At 44.0% G+C, this 9,310-nt stretch overlaps 1 long non-coding RNA gene across 1 annotated transcript; it reads left to right on the forward strand.

Annotated features, from left to right (window-relative positions):
* The first annotated feature begins 328 nt into the window (after window positions 1-328).
* Window positions 329-9,033, forward strand: LOC143842711 (uncharacterized). Its single transcript, XR_013233314.1, has 3 exons — window positions 329-488; window positions 5,372-5,461; window positions 8,902-9,033. It is a non-coding gene; the product is annotated as an uncharacterized LOC143842711 (long non-coding RNA).
* The last annotated feature ends 277 nt before the right edge of the window (window positions 9,034-9,310 follow it).

Below are 9,310 nucleotides of genomic sequence, written 5' to 3' on the forward strand. Positions count from 1 at the left end.
TTGCTTGCACCTTTTCCTTTAGCCAGGTCTGCAACTGAATGTTCTTCCATTTCATCTTGGGAGAAAGAAGACATGCTGGGAAAGGAGATGGGGAAAAGCTCCCCTCTCCCAACATCTTTAAATGTATCTTTTTGCTATTATTACTTTGCTATGATTAGTTTTCCTGGCTCTGCAAATCAGAGATCATATACTGAATGTGATGATCTCACAATACTATGAGCCAATTGGATTTGGCTATGAGATGACATAACCAAGGGTGTAAAGGGAAGTACAGAATGAGAATAATATCCTGTTTCATCCTTATCCTTATCTTCTGTAAAATTGCATAAGTGAAATGTGCTTAACACTGCTGCTAAGTGTATTCCATGCAAGCCATCACTATTACAGCTAAGCCTAACCCTATGGGCCTGGAGGGGGAGAGAAGGGGAGGGACCACAGCCATACAAATCCTTGATGGCCAAGACTCATCACATGTGGAGTCCAGAGAGGTAAATACATTCATTTTAACTATATTTGCTTCCTGTCATTTAACCAGTTTTTAATCCATAAGAGAACCCATCTTCTTATCCCATGACTACTCAGGTGTCTTTGGTGAGGTATCTTGTCAAAAGCTTTTTGAAAGCCCAGGTATAAAATGGCCACACTTGTCTACCAGATGGCCACACTTGTCTACATGCTTGTCCGCTTTCTCAAAGAATTCCAAAAGGTTGTCAAGGCAGGGCTTCCCTTTGCAAAAGTCATGCTGTAAAGTAAGTTCCAGGGTGCTTCCAAGCCCATTTGGACATTTAAAGTCCACATAGGTTGGGACAGAGTGAGACATCTTGAGGACCACTTTCTCCAGTGTGAACCTACCCATACACATAGGCTGCCATGGCAGGCCCTATTCCATGTTCCACCATCATTAGACATTTTGCATGCTGTCTCCTGGACTTTCTTAGTGGCAGTGCCTTCTCAGTGGCAAACTCTGGAACCGCCTGCCTTATATCTGCCTTACATTGCCCAAACCAAGAAGATCTTGTCTTTTTGGACCAGGATCTCCATACTGTTTTGAGCCATTGGCCAATTTATATTAATACTTGTATTGAGGTTGTGGAAGAAACACTACTTAGAAATATTGTACTTAAAAGAAGAGAGGCCTTGCCACTGAGGAAATGGAGCTTATCTGGAAAACCTTTCTGGCTGATATCCTTGGAATGAAATACACTGAAAGTAAACTCAAGAAAGGACATTGTTTAAAAACATTCTTTATTATTGTTTAACGTCTTACATTGCCAACAAGAAGAGCCGTGAAGGCCATTCTTTTCCAAAAGGTGTTTTGTGTTAATGTGGACGTTTTATGCTAGTTCTGGTTTCATCTTTACCTATGTTGGCTTTTGCATTGTACGACTCTTCAAGTTCCTGCTTTATGTCTCTTAAATAGCTGCCCGTTTTAAACTGCCGTTGTATTATGATGATGTATTTTATGCACTGCGAATCATCATTTTATTGTAGGCCATTCTGGGGGTCCTTGATCCCGGCTAACCAAGCAATGGCCTACAGCTGTAGACAGATGCCCAGAGGTGCCCAAATCGCCGTCCCACAAAGAAAGGAGCGCTAACGGCAGGCAACGATTTTTCTCAGACTATCTTTCAAACTGCTTCTTGGTGATAATGCTTGCACCTGCCTCCCCCATTACCTCTGCCCCCACCTCTCCCTCCCTGCCCCTTGCATTTAAATCCTTGATAACCGGGCTTTGTTTAATTAAGGGAAAGCCTGCTTGCTCTTATCTCCCGCCCTCACCCTCCTGGACTCCCACCGTCAGTCTTCCCCCTCCCCGGTTGCACTTGGAGACCCAGGCCTCTAATGAGTTACAGAAATCAGGCCTCTGAGCACACACGTTTATCTGCCGGCATTCTTGCCCTTCCTGATTGGAGTCACCCCAGAATGAGGCAGGAGGCCGGGTCAGACCGAACGGGCTGTGTTTGACTGCGCCTAGTGACAGAGATAACAACTCAACTTCTTCCCAGGGGGGTTTCCGCAAGCCCAGACATTTCATCATGCACCTTTCTGGGGGATTATGATGCGCTCGCCTGGCCTATTCCCATTGTAATTTATTCTTCAGATCAGGACACGGGGAAATATTTCAGCTTCTCATCTCCCCACCCCAGCAATTATATAAATCACATGGTGTTTGTTTTTTTGTTTTTTTAAGGAAATAAAAGCTTGCAGGTCTGTCAAGAGTATCAAAGCAGCCCTTGCAGAGCTGAGGGTGAGATCGGTTTTCCCCTAGTTGGGTTCTGAGGAACATGGGCAGTGGCAAAGCCGTCTCGTAAACACGCGTCCTTACAGGAACACTCCGAGATGCCTCTGTTGCAGAGAAGCAGGATCTTCCTGTACCATCAATGGATCTGTGAGCTGTTAGAGACGTTCGGCAGAAGCAGCAAGAAGGGGAAGAAGAACTTATGTCTCCCCTGCCAAGTGTTCCCAGGTCTCATGGTATGGAAAGAGATGAGTGTCTCCCTCTGTGGATACAGACTTGCACCCTCTGTACCCACTGCCCTGCAGGGGCTAGTTGTGTGCCATCCTTCAAAGTTTAGAGGAAGGGCAAGTCATTCCTGAGGCTTCTCTTTCCACTTCTGTGACACATCCGTGCGTACCAGGGTGGCAAAGAGGAGTCCACGCAGCTCAGTGCTTATTTCGGCCACAAGCTCCCCAGGAATTTTATTCACACTGATGATTATATCCATAACCCATTTTTGTCCTCAATGGGGACAAAAGGCACGGGCTTGCAACAGCATTCTCCCCTCTTCCAGTTGATCTTCTCAGCAACACTCTGAGGTAGGTTAGGCTGACCCAGCAGATGTGGTTTAGCTAGGCTTCCAGAAAGCGTTTGATAAAGTTCCTCACCAAAGGCTCCTAAATAAACTCAGCAGTCATGGGATAAGAGGACAAGTCCTCTTGTGGATTAAAAACTGGTTAATTCACAGGAAACGGAGAATGAATAAAAATGAAAGATGGTAAGCAGGGGGAGACCTCAGGGCTCAGTACTAGGTCTGGTGTGACTGGACCAGGGGCATGGCAGAGCAGGGATTCAACACTGGGTCTCCCGGATCCTAGCCTGCCATTCTGGCCACTACAGCACACTAGCTGTTGTGGGCAGATGTGTCATAACACCACAGAAAGATATGCTATCACTTGTTGTGAGGTGAAGGCTGCCACTCTCCAGGTGGAGCCACGGAATCTCAAAACTGACCTCCAGTTGACAAGAGATCAGCTCTCCAGTAGAAAATGGCTGCTTTGGAGCATAGATCACCTTCTCTATTCCATGCATAATTTGGTACACTCCAGGATCACTCCGCTCCCCAGTAGTTGAAGGATCTGTGGTGTCTGTAGCACCAGAGCCAGTTTAAGGACTTGCAAGGACCTAGCAGATACAGCCAGACTGGGGGCAGAGGGAGTGTCACTCCAAGTGACCTTTAAGAGGGAAAATGTGGGAGGAGAGGGGCTACAGTCCTGATCCATTGGGGGGGGAGGCACTGTGTGGGCCCCTGGAAGTACGGGGCCCTGTCTCCTCCCCCATTGGTTCTGTGACCATCTGCTCCATGGCACACTGACCGAGAATATCTAGAAACCTGGTTCCTTTCTCCAGACTTGAACACATATCGACCTGTTCGATGTGTGAGTAAACATGACCTATTATAACACATTTATTTCTCCTCGCTGCTTTCTTTAACTCTTTTGCTGTTTTTAAATCATCTTCTAGCCTTTGATTTGATGGGCAATAATAAGCTGCACTGTAGATTCATGCTCTTTGCAGCCCAAGTTTTATTTTACTGGCTTGGATGTTTTTATATGGGCAGCCTATTATTTTAATTGCAAGCTGCTTCAAGTTGGCACACTGATGAGGTGATGCAGAAATTCCGTACATAAATAAATATAACCTGACAGAAGCCTGGGAAGATTGGACAGGTTCAGCCCAAGCCAAGATGTGGGGGAAACAGGCATCTATAAGGAATCTACTTTTTCTTCCAGACTTTATGTCTGAAGGGAGTAAACATTTCTGCAATTCTCTGTCCCTGGGGGCAGGAAGAGTGATTTAAAGAGTTTCGGGGGAAGATGCCTCTCTCTCTCTCTCTAGGGAATGGTTCTAGAGTAATCCTCTGTCTCTGGACATACCTTGCGTCCTAAGTGGTTAGATAAAAGGCAGGCATATAAAAATTCTGAAAAAAAATGTCTTTACGAGGGAGGAAAAATCTCTCTCATTGATACAGATGAGCTGGCTGTTCCCTTGTAGGCCGTTGCTTGTGAAACTCTTTCTCTGCTTTTGATTGTATCAAAGAGTTCACATGTCACCACGAGAGATACCTGTGAACCTTTCCTATTTCCTGATATACCTTTTTCCAGAATGCAAGCAGTTAAATATCAAAAGAGGTTCTTACATAAGTTCTCTTAACAGTCGCACATCTTGTCTAAATAGAGGAGAAAATAAGAAGCACTTAACTATCATGAAATGTAGAATATGAATGCTGAATCTCAAATATGTGTAGACATTATTTTTTGAGCATTCGGGGGATATTTAGAGAATGCTCGCTCTCAAAGTTTTGCAAATGTGTATTTCTGAGGGCAAATTGATTTGGTGTCTAGTAAACAGCCACTGTGTTAGTTTGATTTTGATCTAACAATCAATCACACTTTTATCCTGTCCTTCCTCAAGAGGGGGGCATGCATCCCCTCCACCTTGTGAGGTTGGTTGTTTTCAGAGAGTAACTGGCTCAAGGTGAGCTTCACCTTGGTCCCAGTCTAGTCTCTAGCCACCATACCAATTCCATATTGGCTTAATGCCAATAACTATCTTTAATAGTAGTAGTAGTAGTAGTAGTAGTATTTTGTACTCTTGCTTACATAAAATGTATTTATTCCATTACTCAACAACTGTTTCATTTGTAAGGTAGAAGACACTAGTGTGAAGGGAGTTGCTTGCTAGCCCCAGCTAGACTTCCCTAACCACACAAATCCAGTCCCACAAACAAAAGGTCTTTCCAATCTACTCAGTGTGAGATATAGCCAAAGATCTTAATGGGCCTTGATGCCATGCTAATTAGTACCTTAATATCTGTTCACCGCTTTCACAGGAGTAAGTTTAGGGTTGTCAGCCTCCAGATGGGGCCTTTCAGATTCACCACTATAGACTAAAAAGTTGAATTCCCCTGGAGAAAATGGCAATTTGGAAGGGTGACTCTCTGGTAAAACTTGCTTCTAAGCGTAGAGTTTTGCCCCCAAACTAGAGTGCCACCCCCACCCGCCCCCGTTGCTCTCCCTGATGTGTTGACATTGCTTCTGGGTGACATCAGCCCATTGTGTTAAAATGTGGTGTTGTTCTTGTTGTATCCAGAAAGTGGGGGACCCACTCCTAGACCAGTGGACCTGACGACCCTTATTCCCAGACTGTACCCCCAGAATCTCCAACCACTTACCAGAATTGGTAAGTAGTACTGAATGTCCCTACAAACTTCTCCATTTAACTTGGATTAGGAAACTGATCAAGAATCCCAAATTACTAGGTCTCAGTCAGATTTCCTCTTCCAGCCTAATTCCACAATACAGGAGTTTCTTTCCCTTTTACCTCTCAGTACGGGCTAGCAGAAGCTTCCACTGAGGAGCTGACCCCCTCGTTATCTCTCAGGCAGACCCAAATCTTCATAACAATCCATCTTTTGCTCTAGGCATAGCCTGGTGCCATACTATTTGACGTTAGGCAGCCATCCTTAGGCCAACCTTGAAACATCAACAAGGTGTGAATTAAAACTCCCAGCTCTACCTCAGGTGGTGAATTTTGTGATGGTTACTTGGGGTGTATCACTGCATTGTGAACCCCAAACTGTTTTGTACTCTGCCCAAGGTGGAGATGGAACAGCAGCTGTGAACAAGTGCTAAAGAGACCAGAACCGGCAGTCATTTTCCAGAAAGAGTTATTACAGGCAGTACAAAAACACAAGACAAGTAAGAGCAGGGGCACAGCCGAACCATTTGGCTTCTTGCTACTCTGCCTCTAAGTGCCACTTATTTATGGAATTGTATTATTAGCAAGGGATGATGGGCTGCTTGCGCCGCTCCTTCCCGTGGAGAAAGGCAGGGTGAGTGGGCATTTCAGAGCCTCTCTAATTCGAACACACTTTTGAGCAGTATTGATCAGATTTTCTCTGCCTGTTCCTGTTACAACTGCTAAATAGAGGCAAAAGTGGAGCTTAGCAGCTGCATTCAGGGCAATCTTATTTGTAAAGGCTTTAAAAAAAATAATAGCCATCTTTCCTTGGCTTCCATTTACGGTTCAGTGAGTTAAAGTGACATTGCAAGCCAAAAAGGAAAAACAGCAAAAAAAGCCTCTTATGGCTCCAGATCTGGGAAGAGCATTTTTTCCAAAAGAAAAGAAAATCTTGGATGAAATGACATACCTTGAAGGTTGCTGAAGATGCAGCCAAATGAATTACTGGCAATAAAGAAGACACAGAGTTGGCAAACATTGGCTTCCACAGCTCTCACAGTCATGTCCTGCACATATAGACATGCTACAAAATCAGTGGGGCAGCTCGTTAGTGGACTCTAGTGTGGTTAAATTGGTTTCCCATCTTGTAAAATAAGCAGAGAAGTGGTCCTCAGCATTTGGAGGACAACTGCAACTTCCTGGTTCTACAAATCAGGTTAGTAAGGGCTTTTTAGTCCCAGCCATAGAGCCCTGTCTCTGCCTTTAATGAGGAATGAGCCCAAAAGAAAGACATGCAAGCAATAGGAGGACAACAGTCTTTTTTTGCTTTCAGGTGCAGGATGTTTTATGCCACAAAAAGCCTTGACTTTTCCTTCTATAGTGTACTGTCACTTTAAGGCTAACTCCCAGAAAGTCTCTTAAAAGGAGATGTTCAGGTCAGGGGTTTCTGGGACTTGTTCTGAATGGAACAGTTTCTTCCTAGCACTCTTTTCCCATTCAGCCTTGATTTGCAATTAAAGATGCCAGCAGAAGGAGAAAAATGGTGGGGAAACTGATACTATGGTAATTAGGGATGGGCATGAATGGGTGCACAACCCTAAATTCATCACAAATTGGGCCAGTGCATACCCCTCTGAACCAAAGTTCAGAGGTGGCACCTCCCCTGATAATTTCTCACATTAAATTTTGTGCGCTTTGTTTTGGGGGGTTGGGCCTTTTAAACCTAGCAACTGAGCAGGATGGTATGTCAGTCAGCTGAAAGCCATTAAATTGTTCATTGCACTTCCTCCTTCCAAACAGGAGGAAGCAAAACAAAGGGATTAATGGTTGTCAGCCATTTAAACCTAACCTCTGATGGGCAGATCCATCAGTCTGTTATGTTTAAATGGCTGGAAATAATTTCAGCAGTCTGTTTCGCTTCCCCCCACTTATAAGTGAGGAAAAGTGAAATGGACTGGCTGAAAGTGGATGGTTTATTTCAGGGCTTTTGGTTTGGGGGGTTGCAGTGAAATAATGGCTTCTAATCCTGTTCATGAAACTTTGCTTCAAGCTTTGGCCCTGTGAAATCTTTAGTGGGCCACATGAGAAAGTTTTTGCTTCTTTTAGTGCAAAAATGTATTACCAATTAGTTGCACCTGTGCCCTTGAGAAGTCTAACACTGTCATGTATACTGATAAGACAATTGGCTTCAGTTGTTCCCAATTAGCTTGTTATGAGAACAGGCCTTGAGTTAGATGAGACAGGAGGAACAAGCCATAAAGGTTTTATATTGTAACATCATGTTGTTCAGGTTATTCTTCAAGTTTCATTTGGACTTTGAAACTCTATCTTACAACTTTGTCAATCTCATGAGTATATTGTGTTAGTCAGAAATTCTATACAATGTTATTTTTTCACTGCTAGTATATAACTTACATTTGTGTACCTTAATATATACAAAATAGTTTTTAAAATCTTGTTTGATTCTGGAACAAGCTAAGTCGAAGCCTAGCCTGTCTTACTCATGCTATACCACCAGAAAAACCTTTTTGTCTTGTGGGTCGTGTCTCTGGATGGAGATATGTTCCCTGTTAAACCCCTGATAGGCCTCAAGACTGCCTCTGGGTCTTGAATGCCTAGGGGACCATTCAGAGGTGGTGGCAGTACTACCATACAAGGAGGTTGGGTTATCTACTTCCTTGAGTTTTGTAATTGTCCTGAGCCTTCTCATAGGCCACCTTCTTCTCTAAGGTTTATGTGGACTTGGCCTAGGGGAAGTGGGGTGTGACCACAGGGTTTGGCTCAGCAACACCGTGAACCAAACTGGAAATTTTTGGTTCATGCCAATCCCCAGCAGCAATACCGGAAGTGACATCACTGCTATAGGATTCCATGGTTCTGTGATAAAACAGCAGTTTTCTAATCTGAGTGCCCCTGATCTGTCAACTTCCCACTGCTTGCCCTTCTTAGCCAGAAACTCTACTTACAGCCTCTCAGAAGGAGAGTCTTCCAAGTTAAGATCATGAGATCCCTTCTCAGGCTGCATCTATCTAAGGCTTTCCCTTCCACACAACAAAGAGAAAGATCGTGTTGATAGCCTTACCAACCTTCAAGTAAGGCTTGGAGGTCTCTCAGAATTACAACTGATCTCCAAACTGGAGAAAATGCCAGCTTTGGAGGGTGAATACTATGGTGTTATTTCTTGCTGAAGTCCTCCTCCTTCCCAAGCCCAACCCTCTCCAAGCTCCCACCCCCTTGATATTCAGGAAAGTCCCAATCCAGAACTGGCAGCCCCAGGACATTGGCCACCTTGAGGATTGAAGCTCCATCCTTCCTGAGAACTCCTCCTTCCTGTATTCCTCCCAGGCTGCCAGCTGAACCCCATTTGTCTAAAAAAACTGGGAGGCAGGTTTCATAAGTCGGCTTCTTTAATTTCATTTTCATCCTGCCTTTCATCTTAGGAGATCATTGTGGCTTACCTGGCTCACCATTCCTTAGTAAAGCCGGAGAGAGTCTTCTGCAGCTAATCTGGAGAAAAGTGGGATATAAATGCCAGATTCCAGGCATTACTGTCTGCTGTGCTGGACAGCCAATAAAAAAGATTCCACTTGTGGACAGGGTGTGTATTTTGGATCAGGGACAATCGAGTCCGCAGTGCATGTCTTCCTCTGCTGCTCCTTCTATCAAGTGGTTTATTGTGAGATTCTACGTTCCCGCTTGTAAAATAATTCAGCAATGGGTGATATAACATTTTATTTCTATTAATGTTCCATTTTAATTTATAACTTTGCTTTTATAACTGCTTATTCCCCATGGATACATTTGTTTTGTCCATTTTTACTTTTCTGGTTTAAGACAATATTAATAAAT

This window comes from Paroedura picta, chromosome 8 (assembly GCF_049243985.1).
Source record: "Paroedura picta isolate Pp20150507F chromosome 8, Ppicta_v3.0, whole genome shotgun sequence".
Taxonomy (NCBI): Eukaryota; Metazoa; Chordata; class Lepidosauria; order Squamata; family Gekkonidae; genus Paroedura; species Paroedura picta.